Source organism: Cupressus sempervirens, chromosome 11 (genome assembly GCF_028749045.1).
Source record: "Cupressus sempervirens isolate cs-2001-9-10 chromosome 11, ASM2874904v1, whole genome shotgun sequence".
Classification (NCBI taxonomy): domain Eukaryota; kingdom Viridiplantae; phylum Streptophyta; class Pinopsida; order Cupressales; family Cupressaceae; genus Cupressus; species Cupressus sempervirens.
Window position 1 is genome coordinate 493730706 of NC_143128.1, and position 26179 is coordinate 493756884.

At 35.7% G+C, this 26179-nt stretch overlaps 1 protein-coding gene across 15 annotated transcripts in view; it reads right to left on the minus strand.

Annotated features, from left to right (window-relative positions):
• Positions 1–26179, minus strand: part of LOC149530521 (uncharacterized) — a 212037-nt gene that overhangs the window by 161944 nt on the left and 23914 nt on the right. The gene's annotated exons all lie outside the window — the stretch shown is intronic.

Sequence of the window (26179 nt, forward strand, 5' to 3'; positions counted from 1 at the left end):
TTGGTTATGCCAAGTAACATCTCCAAATTCATCAACATTCTTAGGATAACCATTGTGACTACGATAAGTTGAGAGTTGTTGTTACCGTGAGGTTTAGAAACTCATGACTGGAGGGGCGGTTTCTTCTACAAAAAATTCAATCAAAGAATAGGTTGCAGTGAGAATATTTCATAATTCACAATCAGCATTTGAAGGTTGAAGTTCAAATATTTGGCCAAAGATCATTTGTATTGGCAATAATGTTTGGCTTGCCACTTTAGAACATAATGATTGTAGTCATAAATTTCAGTGGTTATGGTGTATGATCCTTGTGTATGTGGGGTTAGAACAGCTTAAAGGATATTCAAGCCTTCTTGATATTATAGTTGTAATCTTTCTTAGGGCACATATATCATATGTACTTGTTGGATGCATGGAGTTTCGAAGAGATGTTTTCCTTGTTTTTCTGGAATGACCGTAATTCTTCTAGTCATCATTCCTCTATCTCTCTCCATCTCAAGATTTAAAACACTATCACATTTATAGAAAGCAAATTGAAATTTAGTTTGGGTTAATGGAAAATCCGAAAAGTCATGTTTTCTCAAAGGAACTTAATGATACATTCGATGGTAATCAACTTTGGAATTTATAGAAGAAGAAACAGGGAATGATTTGTACATCATTGGATGGCTGTTGGAGTCTATGCAATGTATGGATGGTGATCGTTCAAAATTGGAAGACTTGGATTCTTGTTTATCCAAAGTGGATCAATCTGATTGGAGGATCTTAAATTGGGTCTTGTGGCCCTCAATGGTTGCCTTAGTCTAGTACAGGTTAATGGAGCACCAATGTGAGGATGTGCGACTATTGGTTGCTTGTTGTCTTAGCAAAATTATTTGAATAACAGCTCCAGTTACACCCTATAATGACGGCATATTGAGGAAGGTCATACAATTGATTGTGGACAGCCTAGGTGGACTACATGATGTCAAAAGCCCTACCTTTGGTAAGAGGGCTAAAAACTTGGAACTTATGGCAAAAACCAACATCTATATCATTGTGTTGGATCTTGGTTGTGAAGGAATGATTCTTTAGTTGTTTTAATGTTTATTGACGGTGTTTGGGAAGCATTATCCAGACAATGTGAGAGCATGCATTAAAAGTATCATGTCCCTAACATTAGATGAGGATGATGAAGTATGCACACAATTACAATCAGATTGTTGGCATTCTGAAGTGAAGAATATAAAATCTCACTCACAGCTTATGAGCTCACAGAGGAATTGATTGAGAATAAAATTTAAAGGTTCCAAGATCACATGACAAACAGTGAGTTGATATCAATGGGCATACAGGTTGCAGAATTTCAGGAAATAAGCAAGAACCAAATGAGTTAAGAAAAGACTTGTTTTACTTGCGAGCATACTTGGTCACTTGGTCACATTTGTGAGGATAACAAGGAAGACGAATCACCACATAAGTTTAGATCAGCGATGAAGGAGTTAAGAGCCCCATAGTTCAGCTCCAACATAATGATACCCAAGCTTAAAAGGAGTTGGAAGATGGAGATGAGACCAGGCATTTTGAGGTGGAGTAAAATACTTTTAATGAAAATGAAAATAGTGCAATTAGATGATGAAATTTCTTCCAACCTGTTGGTTCCCAAAACCACAGATTGGAAATCCAAGAGCTTGCCACTTCTCCGATAAGATTTCTCAATCAGTCTAGGCCAACAAACAGGAATGACTTCAATTCCCCTGCACTTCAAGCTCCGCTACACCCAGGTGGGTAGACCTTCACCTCAAACATTGATTGCTTGGTTCAAGGCTTCTCTATAGCGAATTTAAGCTTTGGTGAGTTCTCCAATTGGCAAGGTCTTCAAACTCCATCAAAATGAGATTAAATGCTGAATATTTGAATTGAATGAATGTTTTGTATAGTATTTGTCAATAAAGGATTTCATGCTTGTAAGAAGGAAGATATAGATTTTTTGACTTCAAATATAAATCCAATAATACTTCAATGATTCAAAGGACTAGTGCCTTTTCTTATTCAGGCAATAGAGTCAGCTACAATGAAGATTTTTACGTACAACTTTATAAAGTTCTATGCACGTAAACTATAAACAATTTAATAATCAAGATGCGATAGATCAAGTATATATAGATCCGTATAAGTTCTATGCGATAGAGAGAATTAAAACCAAGAAAGAAACAAACTGAAAATATTATTACAGCCACTCAATGGTTCGAGTACACTAAGAAACTTTATGAAAAAGAGGTTGAGGTGGACCCACCACCCTTGGTCGACAATAGGAAAGATCTTTTCACTGTTCAAGAGGTCGAGATGAATATTAAGAAATTCGGTGCAAGTAAGGCAAAAGATTTGGTTGAACTTCAAGCAAAGTATCTTAAGTGGGGCATGAAAACCCTTTCACCACACATTACAGAAATCTTCAATAATATCAACCAACACGGATTTCCTAAAGATTGGATGATTAGCCTTGCTATACCCCTTTTCAAAAGCGGCGATGTTAATAATCCCTCCAATTACAAAACCATAATGATCAACCCCCAACTTGCAAAACTTTTTGGTAGCATGCTGGAAAATAGAATCACCAAATGGGCTGAGGAAAATCACAAACACGCAAAAGGGCAAGTTGATTTTAGGCCAAAGCACTCAACAATTGATCGTTGTATCAACTTGAGGCATATCATCGAAAAACTGTAGGAGAGAAAGGGTGACTTTGATTGTCCCTAGGGACAAGCTTTGGCTTAGGATGGAAGAATTGGGGATCCCTATGGATCTCAGAATTGTTCATAGAATGTATGAAGAGGTGAAAGTCAAAATTAGAACTGTAAATGGCATTTCAGAGTGTTGTAGGAATGATATAGGGTCAAACAGGGTTGTCCATTATCTATTACTTTGTTTGGCCTATATATTGACAAACTTGAAGAATGGTTAGACATGCAAAATGGCAAGGGTATCCAGCTAGGTGAATTTTTAATAACGTTGCTCCTTTATGCAGACGATCTCATTTTGGTTGCGAAATTTGCTCGTGGTTTGCAAGAACATCTACTTTCTCTTGAGCACTTTTGCAAAAGGGTTGGGATGCAAGTCAATATCAGCAAGACTAAAGTCATGATTTTTTCAAAAAACAAAAACCAACATCAGCATAAGTTCTATTTTGAAGGCAACATACTTGAGGAGGTTGCAAAGTATAAATACCTTGGGATTTATTTCAACAAAAATCTAAGCTAGGAAGGTTGTAGAAAGAAAAGAATATTAGGTGGATGGAAAGCATTTTATGCGCTTCAAAATAGGTGTCAAGAGGCAGAGGTTTGGGATTGGAAAACTAGTCAAACTTTGTTTCGGCTTGTTCTGCTATTGGTTGTTCTTTATGGATGTGAAATATGGGCAAGCAGCACTTCAGCCTTACAATGGAAACAAATTGAGAGGATTCAAAAGCATTGGATCACAAACAAGTTTAAAATCAAGAACACTGTTTCATATGATATTATGTTAAGTGAAGTGGGGGCTGCACCTATTAAGGAAATTGCTATGGTTCGTCTCATTAGCTACCTAAAAAGAACTGAAAAAATGTGTGAAGATAGATGGCCTAAAATGGTCTTTAATGATATATTGTGCAAACATAAAAAGACATGGATGCAACAAAACATCAAGTGGATGAGCAAATGGAATATCCATTTCAATATGTGTCTTGCAAATGATAAAGAAATAAAGCTCTTTGTTATAGAGAAATTCTATAAGAAATTTTGGGGTAATGGACATGGTAAGAAAAAAAGCTTATTATATCAGCGAGTTCAACCCCACATGTGATCAACTCCACAAGGCATACATAGGGGCCAACATTCTTGGAGAGCTAAAAGTCTCATTGCATAGCTCAGAACAAACTTTCATCAACTCCGATGTGAGACTGGTCGATGGAAGAGGCCAAAAGAGTCTTGGGAAGAGAGAATTTGCACATTTTGCAACTCTGGGAAGGTGGAAACTGAACAACACTTTATGTTAGAATGTGATGCGTACAAGGACATCAGGTTTAAATTTGTGGATATTATATCTGGCAGCTCTTGGCACAACTTATTCAGCAAGGAGAACAATGAGAAGTTAGGTGGGCTAAAAATCATCAACTTGCACCCAAAAAAAAAAACGAATTACTAAAGATGGTTTAGTTGGAAGGCTGTCCCATTGGATATTCTTAGCCTCATGGATGTTCAAAATATCTATCTATCTATACACAATTTTAAACTAGTCCAGATTGCACTTCAACTCCTAAGGTAGGGAGACAAACTAGACATAGATATGGAAACAATTTAATATTTCACTATATCTAGAATGATCAAGTTTAAAATGCCATAAATGACCCAATCCACTTATCTGAAATTTAAATTGCTTATGGAATTTAAAAATGATTATAAAGGACAAATCAACTACAGTTTAAATCTTCGTGCCTCCAATAAAATTAAACAAAGCACAACCTTTTATTTACTATTACAATAAAATATTTGAATTCATATTACAAAGCCATATTAAAATTCCTTATCCCTCCGTACAAATGAATATGAATGCTTTTTCTTCACAATGCTCTTTTTCGTCAAATATGTCTTGTTATGTTGTTTATCTCTCTATAAGGTACCCTATATATTTTCCATCTAATTGAAAAGTCGCGCCTCATACAAGCAATCTTTATTACATCTTAAATAAATCACTTATCATATTATTTCAGTGATTTATACTTTTCTTAAAATATATTCCAAGGTCTTCATAACATTTTATTAAAATGAAACCCACGATAATACCATTCAAACACAAACCTCGATTTGTTCGGACTCCATCTTAATCAAATTAACATTACCATTTAATTCATATTTTATCTAAAAAGATAAGGAAATATGTTTATATTTATGTATCATGGCTTTCAATTCTTCCATTTGCATCTCTTCTTTGTGTGAGGACTAAGCTTTGGGAATGTGTTGGGTTCCATTTCATTGTTCATCCACCACTCAAGCCTTCACGTTGCCTCTCTTCTTTCATGCTATCAACATACATCATTCTTTATCTCTGACGTAGAAGCTTTTAACGCTACCTATGTATCAACACCACTTGTTCTTCTATATTTCAATCTGCACAATTCCAACCGAGCCTAGAATGACATACGAAGGTTGTATGTACACAGGGGCTAATGATGATTCTTCTAAACATGCTCTTACCTTTGTAAAGGATAAATTTCTTGCTAAAAAAATTCCGCCCCTTTGACAAACCTTAAGTGGATTGTGTACCTCAGCTAGCCATATATGTGATATTCCTTTTCATGTTACTAGTTAGGAGTGTTGATTAAATGTTTAGAGACTTGTGTTTTCCTCTCCTACTTGCCTCTTGAGGTTGTTGAGTCAAGTTGGGAGCATACACATTGATTCTGACCTACACTGACACATCCTTGATAAGCTTGGAAATTAATGCCGGTGGTTTCATTGCTGGTTGGGCCTTTAAAACAACGATGACGAACACGACAATGACAAACACGATGGTAACGAACACAAATTTGACGACGAACACGAACTCAGCGTCGGTGACAGACACAAACTCGGCATCGGTGACGAACACAAACTCGACGTCGGTTAGTCATTTTCGTTGTTAGTCATTTTCTCCCACTTGTGCAAATGAGATATTAGTTTTTCTTCACAATGCTTGAAAACATTACTAACCAATCTATATACTACTATAGAGGGAATACATTCTAGATTACAAACAGCCCATAACATAGATGTGATGGGTTGGGATATTTCATCCATCTCTTCAATGCACGAAATCATAACTCTCCATAGCAGCAGAAATCTTAGTATCATAATCTTCCTTGATGGTGATCAAGAAGTAATGAAACATATCATGGACCAAATTTCGCAATTTGAGATCTAAGAGAAGGTTACTTACTTTAACATTTGCACAATTCTCCAATATTGTAGATCTCCTACCAAAAGGGTCACTACTGAAGTCATTAAGACTCTAAACATTGTTATCTATCAATTGCAATATCTCTATCATGGTGTTATCATGATACGGTGCTTTAGGAGCCGAAATTTTGAAGACCTCACTAAGACATGTTGCAACTACCAATCTTTTATCCTTATCACGATGTCTCAAAAGTTTGGGTTGACTTAAGGCCTCCTTAATTGGCAAGAGGATTCTTTGTATAAATCTTGAAGGTAATTGGTTCCCCTAATACAAACAAACTTCCAACATATCTAATGGAAGATCAACACCCTCACTGAGCACTTTGCCAATCCTTTGTAGTGCCCTCAACCACCACTCTCCATCGCTGTTTGGGGCCATAGTGTGATCGAAGCACCAAAATCTCTCAATCATCCCAGCAGGCTAGCAAGATCACCAACTCTGATACCACTGTAATGTTTCATTCTAGAGTTTTCTTATGAAGTCCCGTAGTATGATTTAGGTAGTCTTGTCGTGTGGTTCAGGTAGTCTGGCTGTGTGCTCCAAGTAGTATCCCTCAGTGCTTCGGGTGGCCAGTGCTTCAAGTCAGTGCTTCGAGTCAATGCTTCAGGTCAGTACTTCAAGTCGGTGCTTCGGGTGGCCAGTGTTTCAGGTCAATACTTCGGGTGGCTACTACTTCAAGTAGTTATCCTTTAGTGCTTCGAGTGGCCAGTGCTTCAAGTAGTTCTCCCTTAGTGCTTTGAGTCAGTGCTTCAGGTGAGTGCTTTGGTCAGTGCTTCAGGTCAGTGCTTCGAGTCAATGCTTCAGGTGGCTAGTGCTTTAGGTCAATGCCTTGGGTGGCCAGTACTTCAAGTAGTTCTCCTTCAGTGCTTTAGGTAGTTCTCCCTTAGTACTTCAAGTGGCCAGTGCTTCAGGTCCGTGCTTCAGGTAGTACGGTATTATCTTGATGGTCGTACAGTAAAGTGTATTGTCGTACAGTTTAGGCTTGAAGGTCGTACAGTAGTGTGGTGGCCGTACAGTGGAATGTCACTATGGTCGTAGAGAATGGAGGTGCAACAGTCGTACGGTTGCAGTATGGAAGAAGCACTTCGTGATGTGGGGGATGGATGGTGTACGGATAGAGGAGGAATGTGAGTTATGCAACCATAAATTTATAGATCTAAATTCATCAATAAACCAAACAAGAATGGAGATTGAACACAAATATACTTCAATTAATAATTACAATAAGATGGTGCTCTGATTTGCCAGATCCGAACGAAGTATTACATGCAACAAAATAGGGTGAGGGTTGAATCCCACCAAAACTGAATAAGCCAAGTAGGGAAGATCTTTCACTTCCAAAATAGCGAACAACAAAGAATCCCAACGGGAATTCGCATGTACAAAATAAATAATCAGAATGCATACCGACAACTATATACAAGCCGTGCTTAAATACCCATCAGGGAAAACCTTTCCAAGGGTGTACAAAGATAGCCAATGGCAAAACTTACCAACGGAAACTAAAATAAAAATAGTTCCAAGATATATTAAATCAATCGGAACCACAAATACAAATAATAACTATGGCCCATATTAATTAATTAAAGTAACTAACTAAAGGTCTTTTTATTATATTATTTAAATTTTGGGACCAGTTAAATAATTAATTTAATTTAATTATTACATTCAAATTTGGGGACATGACATTGTATATACATTGACGTATATGCTAAACCGTATTGCTCATATTATGTTATATTTATTTCTACATACTTGAACATATTGAGCAAGAAAACACCAATCCTTATTACTACACAAACTTAAGTCAATACTACAACTTGATTTCCAAAAATCCCTTATCACCTTTTCAAGCCTCTTATGGTAATGTTCTTCTTTACATTCCATGGTATCATTGACAACTTCATCAGGCTTCCAACATTATTTTTCAAATGGAGGCTCAAAGTTTTGCAAAAAATTAGGGCTCCATAACAACCAAAGGGTTGTTCAAAATTGTAAACATGAGCTAGACCATGTGGATGATACTATGGGGTTGACTTGAAGGCCCAATCAGAAATTTCCTTTCTAGATGACGAATTTGGAGCATGTAATTTGGAAGATAAGCTAAAAGTCTCGGATAACATGGTTGTTGCAGCCTTAGTGCACTTTGATAATACCTATAAAAACATTGAAGAAAATTTGTGGGAGGTCCAAATTGAGGAAAGGGAAAAAGGAATAGTGAGTGGAATTAATAGTCCATACATTCTCACAATCAAAAAGGCATTGATAAAGATGAAATCAGATTATTTGAAACTTCTCAACAATAGAGATGTGGCCATCAAACATGCAGAAGAAAAAGAGGAGGTAGATGAGCTATTTCTTCAATTGATTATGACACATTGCTCATTGTATCGAGCTGAAAATCAGATTTCTATAGCAGCCACTCACAAGGAGGATGATCTTAACTCAAAAACCCAAGGAGATCATACAAATTGTTGAAGAAATCAACATCATTTGTGAAAACGAAAGTGAGCATAGCATTTCCACCTTTCCCTATTCAAATGAGACACGTTATGCTAATGAAGATCAAAAGGTCTAGCGAGAAGTTAGATTTGAGAATTTTGATTTTTACAACAGCAGTTATATGCCTTAACAAAATTATGAGGTAACACTTTTTCCACATAAGAATGAGGATAAACCAAGTGTAACTAGTTCTACAATTTCATGTGATGATGATCATTTTCTCAGTAGAGGTGTTGATTTGATTGATGACACTTGTGGTGAATCAAAAATAGAGTTGTCCTCAATGCATATTGAAGTCTTCTATAGTCCAGCTAGAGATTTGAAACCAAATTCTTATGATAGGGCAGCTATGTATTTATTGATTGGTGATTTAATCTTTATGCCTATTTCAATTATCAATGATTGTCCTGCTTGGTCTACCATTATATTTTCAGATTTGGCTTGGCCTACATAAATGAGCAAGTTGCAAGTAGATTCGTGGAGACATTTCCTCTTGAGACACATACCTTATGAGATGATTACCCTTCTAGTACAATGGCACAGTGACAACATTGCTATCATTTATATTGCTGACCGGGATTATGACAGCAATGATTGGGGGTCTCATGAGTTGATTTTAGTGCATATTGGAGTTGTCTTGCACAACCTTATGGTGATCTACTTGTATAGTTGTCTGTTATAGGAAGATGATAGAAGTGATGGACACATTTTCCTACTCCCAGAATCATATTGATAGGCTGGTTTGGGATCCAAGATTGACAGGATGAATACTTTGCACCTTGTGGATTATGTCGAGTTGCTTCACTATTTGAGGCTTGATGCAGTTGTGTTCAGGGTAACATAGCAGATAGGTGCAGCAATGTTTTTCAGGTTGACTTGGGATCCAGGGATCTTATTGACGGATGAGTGGAATCCTAACATTTGGTTTCAGTCTGTGGCATGTCCTCATTTCAGAGATTCTACGAGAAGCTATAGAGCAGCTTGCAGGTTGATATGGGATCTTGGAATTAGTCTATAGATTCATGATTGCTTGAGGATAAGCAATCTCAAGCAAGGAGGACTATAATGTCCTCTTTTTGGGACATTAGAAATTTTTAAACCAAACTCAAAAGATATTAAAAGTGACTTATTTGAAGTTTAATGCAAATACTAACAGTCATTTTAATATTTAAAAGAAGGGTAAAATGGTGACAAAAGAAAAGGATGGGAAGCTAAGGAGTCACGAGGATGCTCCTTAAAAGAACAAAAAATAACACATTTCAGCATGCTTGGAAATTGATTTGGATTTGAGTTTTTGCTTGGAGAAACTTGGGAAGATTTTGGCTTTCACGTTCAGAAGGTGGATTGGACGAAAACGTGGTTCATCATATGTGGTGAATTTATGACACAATTCACATCTGGAGTTACATGTCCATTCTCTAGTTGTGTCAATCTAGCTGTTGATACTGTAGAATTTATTATGTTATAGTATTGTTGGTTATTATAATACAATAACAATTCTGAGGATCTTTATTTGAATATTTGTTGGTTTACTTACTGGTTAATCTGAAGTCTGTTGCAAAGTTTATTTGTTTATATTTCTCAAATTGGTTGAGAGAAATTTGGGGTTAAATATCCGGGTGGGATATTACATGGGAGAATGAGAAAAGCCTTGTGTTGTGATTTGCTTGTCCAGTTGCAACCAAACCATAACCCTTAAGATCTTTTACCACAATTTCAGGCAGGGACTCAACTTTCCTTCCTCCCATATAATATATTCAATGATTTGGTAAGTTGAAAGTAGATTGGTGCTCGAGTTAGGAACATAGAGGACTTCTTTAAATGTTCCATTATCCATGTCAACCAAACTTTTGCCTTCAACTTCCAATTGAGTATCATCACCTACGAAGTTATGAAGTACCTTAGAAGGCTACAATGAAGAAAACTACTCCTTTGCGGAAACCAAATTATGAGTGGCACCCAAGTCAGTTGTCTATTCCTGCGAAGAACTTCTTGTTGCCACAAATGCTTTCCCTCTTCCTATTAACTATAAGGAAGTGGAAGAGTGGAATCCTTCTTGTAGGTAGATGGCAAATTGATGTTGTTCCTCTTTAAAATGTTTGTCAACTCATTAATTTGCTAAGTGTGGCAACAATATTCATCGTGACCATTTTTCTTGCTATATGCACACGATGGTTTCCCCTTAAATGAATATACCTTCAACTAAAATTTATGTTTACAATTATTGATCAATGTATACTTGTGTATCTAATCAATGTAGGCTTTATTTGATGAAGATATTGTCTCTAAGATTCATTTATTAAACGATGCATGAAACGAGATTTAAATCCTTAAAATATTTAAATTTCTCAATGTTTTCAATTTGCCTAGTTCAAGTCAAATATTGGCTTGTCGAGTGCAAGGTGTGTTTTAGTCTTGCTACATTAATATAGACTAGTCTACTAGTTACAAATTCAAACAATAAAGAAAATGAATTACCCTTGACTATATGGTTATTTTCTTGTTGCATCCAATCTTGGTGGGTTGCTGTTGAACCAAGATAGGGGTATTTAACTTGCTGCCTAGCTTTGATTCACCATTATACAACCTAGAATAGGTCTTGCGAAATCCTTTTTTCCCTATTTTTGTCACTACCTTGAATCTTTTCATGGTATCTTGCAATGTGAAAGGAAGTGCTCCAATTGCAAGCCACACTAATAGACAATCTCATTCCGCTTGAGGCATTAGGGGTTAGAGTTTATCTAGATCTTAAGAAAGGTTGTTGACCGCAATATGGAGATGAAGAATTCTACTCTAACATCACTTTTCAGGTGCTTGCATTGCGAGAATTAATGATCTCTACAAGTTGCCACACTTTTGAATGCAAACCTATAAAGTTGTACCTAGCAATCCTTATGATTGAACTCTAAGATCTCTTGAAATGTAATGTCCCTTGATAATTTGCATTCAATTTCCCTTCAAATATGCATTATCTCATCAATAGTCTGTAAGTTTATTAATTCCCATTCATATTTTTATGAGTTCGATCCACCTGAAGTCCCCCCAGATTACCTCCATTCCCATGATACTTATCTTTTTACCCATGAGTCACGAATCCTCATGACTAATCACTATTTTGATTATTAATTGAGTCTATATGCTTTATTCAGTGATTAACATATTTGTCTTTCATTAAGGTTAAGTGTTATTAATATATTTATAAGAATTTATTATTAATGATTATTAAATTAATTTCTATCTTTATTTATTAGTATTTATTTGACCTTATTATTTTATTAGTTATTACATTAGTAGCGTCTTATTATTATATCAATAATACATTCTTTTATTATTTAATAATATATTATATTATAAAACATATTTTTATAATTATATTTATTCATCATGAAATTATAATATGTTTATATAGCATAGTTCCAAGAATCACGGCGATTTACACAATTCATGCGATTCGGCAATTCAATTCAAGCCAAACAATTTTTTGTGAATCGGTGAATCAAATCAGCGATAAAGGATTTATGAAATAAGTTACTAAATTCCAAGGGTTTTTTAAATTTGTCGATTCGTGGCCAATTCGATTCCGATTCATGGCTGATTCATGATCCGATTTGGCCTTGCCGATTCCGATTCTTGTTACTTTGTTATATAAAGCCATTTACTCTAATAATTTAATAAATATATTTATTTAAAATAATTAAACTATTTTATTTCATTACCTTTATTACCATAATTAGGGGACATGACAGTCCACCCTTCCTCAAATTGTTTGTCCTCTATCGCCGGTAGATATTGTGTAGCCAACGGGTTGACGTCGTTGGTAGATATTGTGTAGCCGACAGGTTGACGTTGTCAGTAGATATTGTGTAGCCGACGGGTTGACGTCGTCGGTAGATATTGTGTAGCCAACAGGCTGATGTCATCAGTATTTATTATGTAGCCGACGAGCCCTTCGGGAAGGTTCTTTGGGAAGTATATGTACACCATTTGAGATCACTATAATCATCATTGAAAGCACTATGTAATCTCTTCGGCATATATGCGAATAATAAAAGGAGTACTATTGCTACATGTTCTTGTTTATTGTCTATATGCATTAATCTATTTAGCCCATACGACAAACATTTGGTGGGATGATGTCGCCAGTAGATATTGTGTAGCCGACAGGTTGATGTCGTCGGTAGATATTGTTTAGCCGACGGGTTGACGTCGTCAATAGATATTGTGTAGCCGACAGGTTGATGTCGTCAGTATTTATTATGTAGCCGGCATGTAGCTGACGAGCCCTTCGAGAAGGTTCTTCGGGAAGTATATGTACACCATCTGAGATCATTGTAATCATCATTGAAAGCACTATGTAATCTCTTCGGCATATATGCGAATAATAAAAGGAGTATTGCTATTACATGTTCTTGTTTATTGTCTGTATGCATTAATCTATTTACCCCGTACAGTAAACATCCTCAAGCAATGACTATTTACACTAAACCTTTCTTGTGAAGTCAATATACCAATTATACACTGGGATGAAAGAATGCATAGGATATGCATGTAGTTAATGTCGTAATGCATGAAGTAAATATATGAGTACTTGCAGACATGAAGCATACACGAAGAAGACACATTAATGCATGAAGACACAAAGCATACACGATGTATACACATATTGAAAATATCATCCTATAATCTAATAAGATTATTCTAAGAAAAATATAATTTGTCATTGTACTTCATCCAAAATCCTGCACCAAAGGAATACAAGTTAGTACACATGAATATACTTTCAAAAGAAGCTAATTAATTAGGAAAAATAGCTCCACTATAATGTCCCTACTTGTGAGGGCTTATAATATTGTCCTATTTTTCTAAGGAATCAATTTAAAAGATTATCGTTGCATTATTTAATCAAAATAATTATTCATATACGTATATATTCATATCTTATTAATTACATTGTATGTATAGGCTAGGTCACCTGGGGATTGGACAAGGAAATCACATTAAAGGCTTGGCAAGACCTTGGTCCTCACCTTTCAAATGGATACCTTCCATCCCTCACCATGCCTAGATGCTATACCATACCACAGTCCTCGAAACATCGCGGTGGGGTCCCATAGCTCGATAAACCTAAAGCCAAGAGTTGGTATATACCCCTCTTGCCTTAGGACTCAGCCCTACCCTCTTACCCACCTAGTTTCTTACATATTAACATAATCTTGGGATCATTTTAGAATCATTACTTCTTAACGATTGTCTTACTAGAGTACTCGGGTATTGTAGTGGGGTCCCATAGCTCGATAAGCCTAAACCCAAGAGTGGAATACATCCCTCTCTTGCCTTAGGGATCAGCCCTACCCTCTTACCTACCTAGTCCTTTCCTCATTCACATACATTTCTTATTTTCCATTCATTATATTTAAAATGATAGAGGTTAATTATTCAATAAGTCATTAGATATTTAATCTTAATATTTTACTTCCTTATTTAATTATCCCACAAGAATAAGTTACTCCATTTTTCTCTTATTTTATTTAATAAAACATAGATATAACTATCCATCCTTCAATAAAAATATGAAATTAAACTTTCCTTTTCTTGAATCAACCATCATCATATTTGAATGGTCTTGAAAGTTATTTAAGTAGACTTGTCTTTTTCTTCTTCCCACTTTATTTGGTACTACTGTAGCAGAGTGCATTGACTTTGATCCCCATTCCTTCTCCTTCGCTTCCTGTCCTTTCTTTTTCCTTCATTTCATTTCAACCTTCGCACAGTAGTGCGTCTGAACAATAAGAGTATAGTTTCACATATATCTTTCCCTTCGATGGCATTATCCTTTGACCATTCAACTCAATTACAATAGTCTTCATTGATATCAGAATAATATGTTGATTTGACCATATAAAAATATGCATTCATTAAACTATATATGGTATGTATGCTTTGTGTACTATCTTTATGTACCATCATTGGTCGCTGTGGGGCATAGCTATCGTATGACAAGGTATCTTCATATATACCTTGGTTAGTATGATCATATGTATTATGTCTTTTGTTTTGTCCATTTGCAGAGGCCATTGATTCTATACGGAGCGACACAATAGTCCATATCTTGCAAAAAACTATAATTGTGAAATATGTATTTCATTTACTGATTATAATCTTCCTCCACAATGTTAGGCTAACAAACTATGTTAACAAATATTTCTTGCTGCAACTGCGCATATATTTCCTGGTGGACTATAAAGGCATAGAGATATCAAATTCTTGTAGAAAAGATCAAGAGAATTGGCATCTATAGTTTGTATTTGTTGTATCTTTTACCGCAATTGGGATAATTGCATAGGGCATTGACTTTGATACCACTCTAATGTCCCTTGATAATTTGCATTCACTTTCCCTTCAAATATGCATTATCTCATCAATAATCTATAAGTTTATTCATTCCCATTCATATTTTTATGAGTTCGATCTGCCTGAAGTCCCCCTGGATTACCTCCATTCCCCCGATACTTATATCTTTTTACCCATGAGTCATGACCCTCATGACTAATCAATATTTTGATTATTAATTGAGTCTATATGCTTTATTCATTTATTAACATATCTATCTTTCATTAAGGTTAAGTGTTATTAATATATTTATAAGAATTGATTATTGTTGATTATTATATTAATTTCTATCTTTATTTATTAATATTTATTTGACCTTATTATTTTATTAGTTATTACATTACTAACGTCTTATTATTATATCAATAATATATTATTTTATTCTTTTAAAAATATATTATATAATAAAACATATTTTTATAATTATATTTATTCATCATGAAATTATAATAAGTTTATATAGAGTCATTTACTCTAATAATTTAATACATAAATTTATTTACAATAATTAAACTATTTTATTTCATTCACCTATATTACCATAATTAGGCGACATGACATGAAATGAGAGGAAACTAATGGATATGAAATCAAGTTTGAAATTCAGTTTTTTCCTCATAACCATTCCACTCATTTTTATTTAAATCTCAACTTCCCATTTTACTTTCCAATAACAAAATATAATTCAGTAATACAAATCGGATTCTCATCTCTCATCTTCAAATTGATTTGCAACCAATAATAAATAGCATCTTTTAAAAATTTGTTTTTTTCCATATTTAAAATCGATGCTAATTATTTAAATTTGATGGCTTCCCTTTGGTTGAAATTGATTGATATTCTTGCAAAATCTAGGACCTTAGAATAATTCATTCAATACATGGTCCTTTTCAACTTCAAGTTGCTAAGTATATTTCAATTTGTTGGAACTATAGCTTCATTCAGATAGCAATGGATGATAATATAAAATACAATGATCTGGATATAACAGGCATGCATATATACCAATATACAGTGTGTATATTGATATATACACACATTAAATTACAAATCATTATTATCATCCACAAAATCTGATATATACCTGCAATACATGGTCCTTTTCAACTTCAAGTTGATAAGTATATTTAAATTTGTTGGAAATATAGCTTCATTCAGATAACAATGGATGATAATATAAAATACAATGATCTGGGTATAACATGCATGCATATATACCAATATACAGTGTGTATATTGATATATACACACATTAAATTACAAATCATTATTATCATCCACAAAATCTGATATATACCTGCAAGCATAAATATGATGTTATCGATCTGTTCTGACCGATTTGTATTACTATTTATATGTATTGATTACAAATCAATATATGAGATAATGCTGTATATTCCATAACAGACCGAAGTCTGTTTATGATTGTTCATATCGCCGATCACAAATAGCTTAATTACAAGTTTTTTAGTGCCGATTTGAAACGGCAGTATTAAGGTAACACAAGGTATCGATTAAGGTGTCAATGAATGGGCATGTCCACTCACGTAAAGGCATGTCTGTTCATTGTCATGCCTTTATGAATTATACATATACACAACCAGATCGCTCTACAGAGCATCACAGTAATCAATCAGTGCTAGTCTCTCCAAGTATTTGATCATTATCAAATATTCATATTCAACATTGAACTTACTATTCAGAAGTCAGATTACATAGACATCAAAATAACCAAAACCTTCTTTCATATTATAATCTGTGAAGTAAACAAATTGATTGTGAGACTATTGCTCAAAAAAAGTAGAATGATTTTACAATATTCTGCTCTAGAATTAATCTAATCATTTTAACATGGTATCAGAGCCTTGCTAAGGAAGATCTGCTTAGATTTAACAATTAAGATCAAATATTTCTTCTCTCTTGAAATTACAATCATATTCCATTCTTCATAATGTTGAGTGTAATCAGATTTGAGAATCATCTTGAGGGTGCAACAAACTTTGTATCATGGAAATTAAGAATCGTGATGATATTGAAAGAATACATTAGACTTGTGAAGGAAAACAAAATAGAACTAGAGAATGATCCTGAGAAAACTCAATGGATCGAGAGCAATGAGAAGGCTATGAAACTTATATTAGATACAGTTAGGATCATATAGTACCTATCTTTTCAAAACAAGATACTGCATACCTAATGTTTAAATCTCTTGAAAGCATATTTCAAATAAACAAAACCAGTAGAATCCTTGCTCTAAAGAGGCAACTTCTTCATGTAGAAATGAACAAGGGAGAATCCATCACCGCATATTTCATGAGAATCATTGAACTAAGAGATCAACTCTCAACAGTTGGAAATCAAATTAATAGTAAGGAATTAACATAAATAGCTCCGAGTGGCCTACCAACTTCATGGGAGTCATTTATTGAAGGAATAAGTTGTAATGTCCCTAATTTAGCAGGTTCCTAGAGTCTGGGTTTGTCAACTCATCATTCTGACCCTCGTGAGTTGACATTTTGTTTTGGGGGTGTTTGTTGCAGATTTGCTATTTATAGATTTACTATTTTTAGTAAGTCACTGTCAACCAGTTTCTAATCTTGGCAGGGCAGTGTTGGCAGTGGTGGTTGCCTATTATTTCAGTTTTGGGCTCCGGATGAGATTATTTGGGGAAGTCATATTTATTGCATTTATAACGAGACTTTATAAATATTAAATGCACTTATAATTATTAATGTGCTTTATATTATAATGTAATTATACTTCATATTATAAAGTAATGTCTAAGTGAAAAGTGTAATGGAGAAGATAGGTTGCACAAAGGCATTACAAATATGGCTTTCATTTGGAGAGAAAAGCATCCTTGATTATTATATTAAATTTCTTGTGCACTTGCCTGAGGGTTTTACTGAATTCTGAGATTGTGATTTGAGATAGCATTGGCAATTGTGTTGGGGTATACAATTAGCCATTTTCTCGTACTATTTTACTATGGCTAAGAAGAGTTTTCTGTTGAAGAATTTCAGTGGCATTGGGAAATATTATCAAATCTGTAGCTATGATTTTTGTTTGAAGAGATTGGTTGATTATTGAAAGGCAGCATTATCTACAGGCAGTGATTGGCTAGTTGAGCTTCAGATTTGCATAATTGGGGAGGTTATAATTCATCGTGAAGTGGCATATATTCATTACAAGGTCGGCGATCGACCAATAATAGCCCTATGATCTGATTACATGCCTGCAATCATTTTCCTATAGGTTGCATTGATTGTTCAAGCATTGTGCAACCTCGCGGCAAGCCTATGATTGCCTATTTGTGTTCTGGGATTGGAATTTGAAGGGGTGCGAGCTGTAGTTTGAAGGCAATAATTGACCACGGGCTGCAAATATAATTAGCAAGGGCAGTGATCTCATCAAGAGGGGTGAATTTGGAAGGAACGACATGCACTTGTATAAAATCAGGTGCCATCTTTATGATTTCTAATTCCAATTACTAAATTGTTCAATAGATATTGCAAAGTGAACTCCATAGTCAATAGTTCAATTGTAAATTTCTCTCTCGATAGTTTTTGGAGCAATTTATTAATTTTCTCAAAACACAATAAAAACAAATATTCCCAAAAACACAAAAAACAAAAAAAACAAAAAAAACACCAAAAAAAGAACTTGATTTATCAGCATTGCAATAGAAGACAAGCAAGGGTATTTGTTGTGGTATCAGAACGGTTTCCTAACAGCCTGCAAGAATTGGGTTCAATTATCAATTGTCAGTGCATTTAATCAGAGTTTGTTTTCAGCATTTGATTCAAAGTTTGCAGTATCATGGGTGATGATAGGAGATTTGTGTCGGGTATGCATTATACCCATAGAGGTCGTAGCTCTCCTCCAAGAGGAGAGTCTGAGATTCAGTTTTAATCTTTTGGTAGTCCAAGCAGTTCAACCAATGCAGAATTCATAGAGGTATTGATGCAAAGGTTGACAGAGAGGCCATGCAGACATTCAGGAATTTGGCAGTCGGACAGCAGTAGATGACAAGTGTAGATGACAAGTGTGCTGCAACAACTATCTGACACACTACAGCAATTAGCACTCCCACAGGGACGAAGTAGGGAGAGAGCCTGTGATGGTTCGGCTGGCTCTCATAGATCATGAGTCAAGCATGAGTCCAGGGTTGGTGACTAACATAGGGCTGAGGACTGAATCAGGATTGATGACAGGGTGGACAAGATAGGTTATATTGGAGCCTATGATAGGCCACAGAGGCCCACCTTTTTGAGACCGGAGTTGGATGCAGTCAGTACCACAACTGAGGCTACACCTTTAGTAGATGATGTTGTTGCTCACTTTGTTGAGTGGGATGCTCTACCTCAAGCACTAAAGGACAATTTGAACTTTGATAGGTACTTCACTCAGAAGTGTGAGCATTCCAAAGGTAGGCCCGCTCCTAATAGATAGAGGCCTAGGCAGAGTGAGCTATAGCAGATGGCTAGTAAGATGACATTAGCACATTTTTATGGGAGTAGTAGAGTGACTGCCAGAGCTTGGGTTCACAAGATCGACACCTACCTTGCTCTACATCCTATGATTGAAGATGATGTCGTCAAATTTGTAGTCTTGCACCTTGATGGAGTTATGGATGACTAGTGGTATCATGGATTGGTATTCCTCCATCATGACTAGATCACATCATATCAGTAGTTCATTGACAAGTTGATAGAACACTTTGACAGGTAGGATTCTGAGGTTTATCTCAGGGAGTTGGCTCAATTATGTCAGACAACTAGCTTGGAGGCATTTATCAGTGAGTTCCAAAGATTGTTTGTAATGGTCTACGACATATCAGAGAGGAGAGTCGTGCTCTTTATTGAGGGCCTTAGTGAGCCACTTAGAGGTTGGGTTGGGTCATTGTACTCGGCTTCAATACAAGAAGCTATGAAGAAGGCATGGAACTTGGAGTCATCTACACCTAGAGGCAAGTTTTCCTCGAAGCCTTCAATTTCTGCTTATGACAAGACAGCCTCTAGGAGAGGAGAAATCTGAATCTACGAGACCTATGGCAGCCCCACTGGATTAGGATACTATTAATGATTTGAGAAGGAAGAAGTTATGTTTTTACTACAGGGGACCCTATGATGTTAATCATGATTGTCCTATGAAGCCTAAGGGAAAAAATAGGATGATGGAGTGGTTTTATGATGATGAGGACAGTTCTGATCCCACAAGGCAGCTAGCTGATTATGAGTAGGATGGGCACAAGGTTGCCGATGATGAGGTTGAGGTGAATGATTCCAACCTCAAGGTTTCTTATCTTTCTAGTATGAGGAAAGAGGGAGCTTTCAAGATGCATGGGCTCATCTCAAGATAGTATGTGATTGCTTTGTTTGACATAGAAGCCACTCATAATTTTATTGATGCTTTGCTTGGTTACTAGGAGGGGTATGGAGACCGAGGATTTTGAGGGTTTACGGGTACAGGTGGCTAATGTTTACACCCTGAGGTGTAACAAGATGATTTCAAATCTTCCGGTGAAGCTTAACACACATGCCTTTAAGGCAGATTGGTATGTGGTAGACATGGGTGGTACTGATATAGTCCTTGGCATGGCATGGTTACATACTCTAAGGACATCTACTTGAACACTGAAAAGATGGAGATGAAATTCACCAAGGATGGGCAGCCACAAGCCCTTAGAGCTATCAGGAATGAAGAGCTTAAGCAGATATCTCTTAGACACATGTAGCATCTAGTACGCCATGAGAATGTTATAGATTGGGTAGTTGAGTGCAAGATCATGCCTACTCTAAAGAGTGTTGATGAGCCAGTTTATCACCCAAATATTTTGTAGTTGAAAACTAAAACTCTAAGGTGTTTAGTGATTTACCTTCTAGTAGACCTTCGAATAGAGGGATTGAGCATATCATAGAGTTGGAGGAAGGCACTACACCCATCATGATCACAACCTATTGGCATCCGAAGTATCTTAAGGATGAGATTGAGAAAATCATACAAGAGTTTCTTGACATGGGGCGCATTAGGCCTAGTAAGTCCCCATTTTCTTCTTCGATTGTAGTGGTGAAGAAGGATGGCACTTTACGGACGTGTATAGCTACCAAATGCTGAATAAAAAAACTATTTAGAACTAGTACCCAATTCCACAAATTGATGAGTTGAATGGGGTCAAGTATTTCTCAAAGATTGATCTGAGATCAGGATATCACCAAATTCAAGTTAGAGAGTAGGATATAGAGAAGACTACATTCAGGTACCACTGTGGACATTTTGAGTTTCTTGTCATGCCTTTTGGCTTGACAAATGCTCCTACAACTTTCCAATCTACTACGAACAAGGTGTTTCACAGCGAACTCCAAAGATTTGTGTTGGCGTTCTTTGACGACATCCTAATTTATATCAAGACTTCGGATGACCATGTTGCTCATTTGGATACAGTTTTGAATATTATGGATAGGGCTTCCTTATACGCCAAGGAGTCCAAGTGTGCTCTTGTCGTGACAGAGTTACTATACTTGAAACATATCATCAATGTTGGTGGGGTTTGCATGGACCCTGATAAGATTTGTGCTATTATGGAGTGAACTACACTTGAGAACCTGATGCAGCTGATAGGGTTCATTGGTCTTTGTACTTTTTACTGTGGATTCATGGCAAGTTTCTCCTGACATGCAGCTCCCCTTACAGATTTGACTCATAAGGGTGTTTTCCAATGGACTACTCAGGCACAAGAGTGTTTTGATTGTTGAAGCCTATCATGACTTTGTGCCTTGTGCTAGCTTTACCAGATTTCTCAAAACCCTTTGATTTGCATTGTGATGCTTCTATAGAGGGTATTGATGTAATTCTATCCCAAGATCGACATCCCATAGCCTTTGAGAGCAGGAAGTTACGGGGACCAAAGAGATCGTTCAATGTCTACAATAAGGAGATGTTGGCCATCATGCATGCTTTGGCCAAATTCAGGTAGTATTTAATGGGCAGCAATTTTTGCAATAAGACTGATCACTATAGCCTAAGATATTTTCTTGGATAGAGGAACTTGAACGAGAGGCAGAAAAAGTGGATCAGCAAGCTACAATCATATGATTTTGACATCTCCTACATTAAGGAGACATACAATGTTGTTGCTGATGCCTTTTCAAGGAGGCCTCACTTATGTGTGATTACCGAGATTACTGATGACTAGAGGCACTTGATTATTGTTGAGTATTGCAAGGATCAACGGGTTCAGGTATTATTGATGGTAGTATTCAAGATGCTAGTTATTCTCTTGCAAATGAGTTGATCATCTACAAGGGAAGGATATATTTGATTCTACGGTTAGGTGTTCACGAGGTTATTCTTTGACCATTCCATGACTCTCCTATGGCTAGTTATTCAAGGTTCTTCAAGACATATAGACAATTACGGGAGAGGTTCACTTGGAAGGGATTGAAGATAGATGCTCAACGCTATGTACGAGAGCCTTTTGTTTGTGAGCAAAAAAAGGAGCACACTTACCCTACTGGGTTGTTGTAGCCACTTCCTATTCCTAAGAGGAAGTGAGAGTATTTCCATGGATTTTATCGTGGGCTTACCTAAAGCCCAAGGCAAGGACTACATTTATGTGGTGGTGGATAGACTCGCAAAGTATGCTCATTTCTTCCGCATTACCACTACCTAATCAATTATGCAACTAGCTAAATTGTTCTTTCGGGAGTTATTCAGGTTACATGGTTTACCCCGAATCATAGTGACTAATCGTGATAGCAGTTTTATGAGTCACTTTTGGTAGGAGATTTTCAGATTATGTGGGACAGAGTTCACTCCTAGTACCAATTATCATCCACAGACGCATGGCCAAACTGAGATTGTGAACAAGTGGGTTGAGGGTTATCTCTGGAACTATGTCTCTTCTGAGAAGAGGGCTTGGGTGAAGTGGATCTATTTATGTGAATATTGTTATAACTCCACTCACCATATGACCATCCAAATGTCTCCCTTTAGAGCCTTCTATGGGTATGATCCTCTTAGTTTTATGAATTTTGTTACATCCCAAATTTTGCCTAATTTTTAAACTAATCATATAGTCGTCGTGTTTTATCATGTGAAATAAGTTGATAGTTAAAATTGGTTATGATCATGTGAAATAGTTAAAGGGCAATGTTAGTACATTTGCAGCGATCCTGATAATTCAACAATGGAAAGGTATCGTCCAAGAAGAGGAAGGACATATCTCAAATACAATGTTTCAGATGTGATTTTTATGGATACTATGCAATAAAGTGCCTGATAGAACAAAACAACAAGCATCCTTTGCTAAAGTTGGAAAGGCTAATAAAGAAGATGATTCTGAAAAATTTGTTTTCTACTCAGTCTTATCAAGTCATCTTTCAAAAAAACTCAATGTATGGGTGATTGATAGTGGATCGTCAAGACAATTCATAGAATTCAAAGATCATTTAGACACTATGATAGAAGAATCTAATGAAGAATTAACTATTGGGGATGATTCAACCAATCCAGTGAAGGGAGTTGGGACTTGCACCATTAATTTGAAATCAAGCATCTCCCTTCAACTCATTTAAGTATTGTATGTTCTAGGAATAAAAGGAAAGTAAAGGAACCTCGTAGCCATCTTTTAGTCATTGAAGTATTGTATGTTCTAGAAATAAATAGGAACCTTGTATCCATTTCTACTCTTGAAGACAAAGGATGTAGGGTTACCATTCTAGATGGAAAAGTTTTAGCATCGCCAAAGAACTCCACCATAAAGAAAGTAAAAACTATATAAATAAGATAAGGATGTCTTTACAAACTTTGCACTAATTCAAACCAAGCCCTAATTCATGACACTTCTGACTCAAATGAAATCTAGGACCAAAGATTAGGACATCTCCACTTTAGTGCCTTGCCTTCAATTGAAAATTTTGTGATTGGGTTGCCCAAACTGAACCAATCTCATGAAGGAGCATGTAAAGGGTATGCCCTAGGAAAGAATACAAAGGGGGCTTTTCAAAATAGTACTAGTAAAACTTTATATGTATTAGAATAAATTCACTCTAACTTATGTGGATCCATGTCTATACCCTCCATGGTAGGATTCTTAAATTATGTAATCTTTGTACATGATTTTTCTAAAAGACTTGGATATTTTTCGTAAGTGTAAAGAGTCGAAGAAAATTCCTTAAAGTTTTTAAGGAATTCAAAGCTCTACAAAAAATTTGACTAAGAAGAAAATCAAAGTACAAAGAATAGATAATAGGAAGGAATACGCTTCAAAAATTTGTAAGGAATTTTGTATATATGTTGGGATCAATAGGAAGTTTAGTGTCTTACAATCATTAACAAAATGGAGTTGATGAGGGAAAGAATAAAACCATTGTAGAAGCTGCTAAAGCCATGTTGTACAACCAAAACGTAGAAACTTCATTTTGGGCAGAAGCCTCTAGGACAATTGTCTACATTCAAAATAGATGTCCACACTCTTGTCTAGATAACAAAATTCATGAAGAAGCATTCACCAGTGTAAAACCTGACATAAGTCAGCTAAGGATTTTTGGTTGTCCTATCTACATTCATGTGCCTAAAGAAAAAGGTCTAAGTTAGAACCACAGGAAAGAAGGAATATTTGTGGGCTATAGTGGAACATCAAAAGCCTACAAAATATACATGCTTGGATAGAAACTGATTGAACTTAGCAAGGATGTCATCTATGAGGATGACATTGTTTTTAAAAGATCCAAGAGCTCTCATAAGACAGAAATTCAAGATCCCCCTAAAGGTATGGAGGAGGATCATACTCCCAAGATTCAGAGGGAGTCTCCTAAAGAAAATCACACTGATCTAGTAGATGAACCTAACAATAACAAAAAGAGACCACTTTGGGCAAGAAAGATGATTGAAGAAGCTGAAAATTATGCAACACCCAAAGGAACTTTTGGAGAAAGTAAGAGACCTCACAGATTTTCTAGCTATGTTGCCTTGATGAGTGAGATCATCAAATCAGAACCAACTTGTCTTACAAAAGCCCTTCAACATCAAGTATGGAAAGATGCCATGACAGAAGAGTATCGGTCCATTATAAAGAATGATGTGTGGAATATAGTACTAAGACCAAAAGGGAGATTTATTGTTTCCTCATAATGGTTTTTCAAAATCAAACATGTTCCAGACGGCAATATAGAGAAACACAAAGCTTGTTTTGCTACCAAAGGTTTCTCACAAAAGGAGACTATTGATTATGAAGAGACGATTGCAATTGTTGCCCATTACACCTCAGTTAGAGTAGTAATAGCTAATGCAGCAATTAAAGGGTAGAAGATCCATCTAAGGATGTCAAGATTGGACTCATGAATGGCACGATTGAAGAAGTCTATTTAGAATAACCTAAAGGTTTTGTGATACATAATGCGGATTCACATGTATGCAAATTAAAGAAAGCCTTTTATGGACTTACACAGGCCCCCAGAGCCTAGTATGGGAGGATACATCACTATTTTGTGGGACTAGGATTTTCCAAGAACGATGCAGATCCAAACCCCTATTTTAAGGTAATTAATGGTGAGATGTTAATTCTTATTTTATATGTTGATGACCTGCTAATCACATGAGAAGATCACCTTATCACTCAATGTAAGGACCTAGACTCAAAATTCAACATGCAAGAATTAGGCATTTTACATTACTTTAGTTTTGGAGAATCACTGCAAATGTACTAAGCACTGCCAAATGTTAATGGTATGCAAATTCCAATTGCGACCTTCCCTTATATTTATAAAAGAGTGAGAGAATAGACATGTCCCTTCATAAGGGACATGTCTGTTCATTATCATAATTAAACTCTTATAGTTATATATAATATCTCTTAATATATATATATATATATATATATCTTGATGTAATTTATCCAAGTTAAGCTACAAAAACATCAACACTCCCTCTTAGCTAGGGACGATAAACATATGACCATTTATTACCTCAATGTAATATAAGAATATCCTTGATCAGAAGATATTAAACATTTTGATATCACATTTGATATCATGAGTATTGGTTTTCTAGAATATCAACATATGACATTCACCAATTACTTAATAAGGTTTGATATCACACCTAATATCATGACTATTGGTCTTCCAGAATATAGACATTCAATATTCACCAAGTACTCAAAAGTTTTGATATCAAATCTGATAGCATGAGTATTGGTCTCCCAAGATACATGATATTCACCAATTACTCAAATGTTTGATATCACATCTGATATCATGAGTATTGGTCTCCCAGAATACATGATATTCACAATTACTCTTTGAGTAATGGCCTTCCAGAATGTTGAGATGCA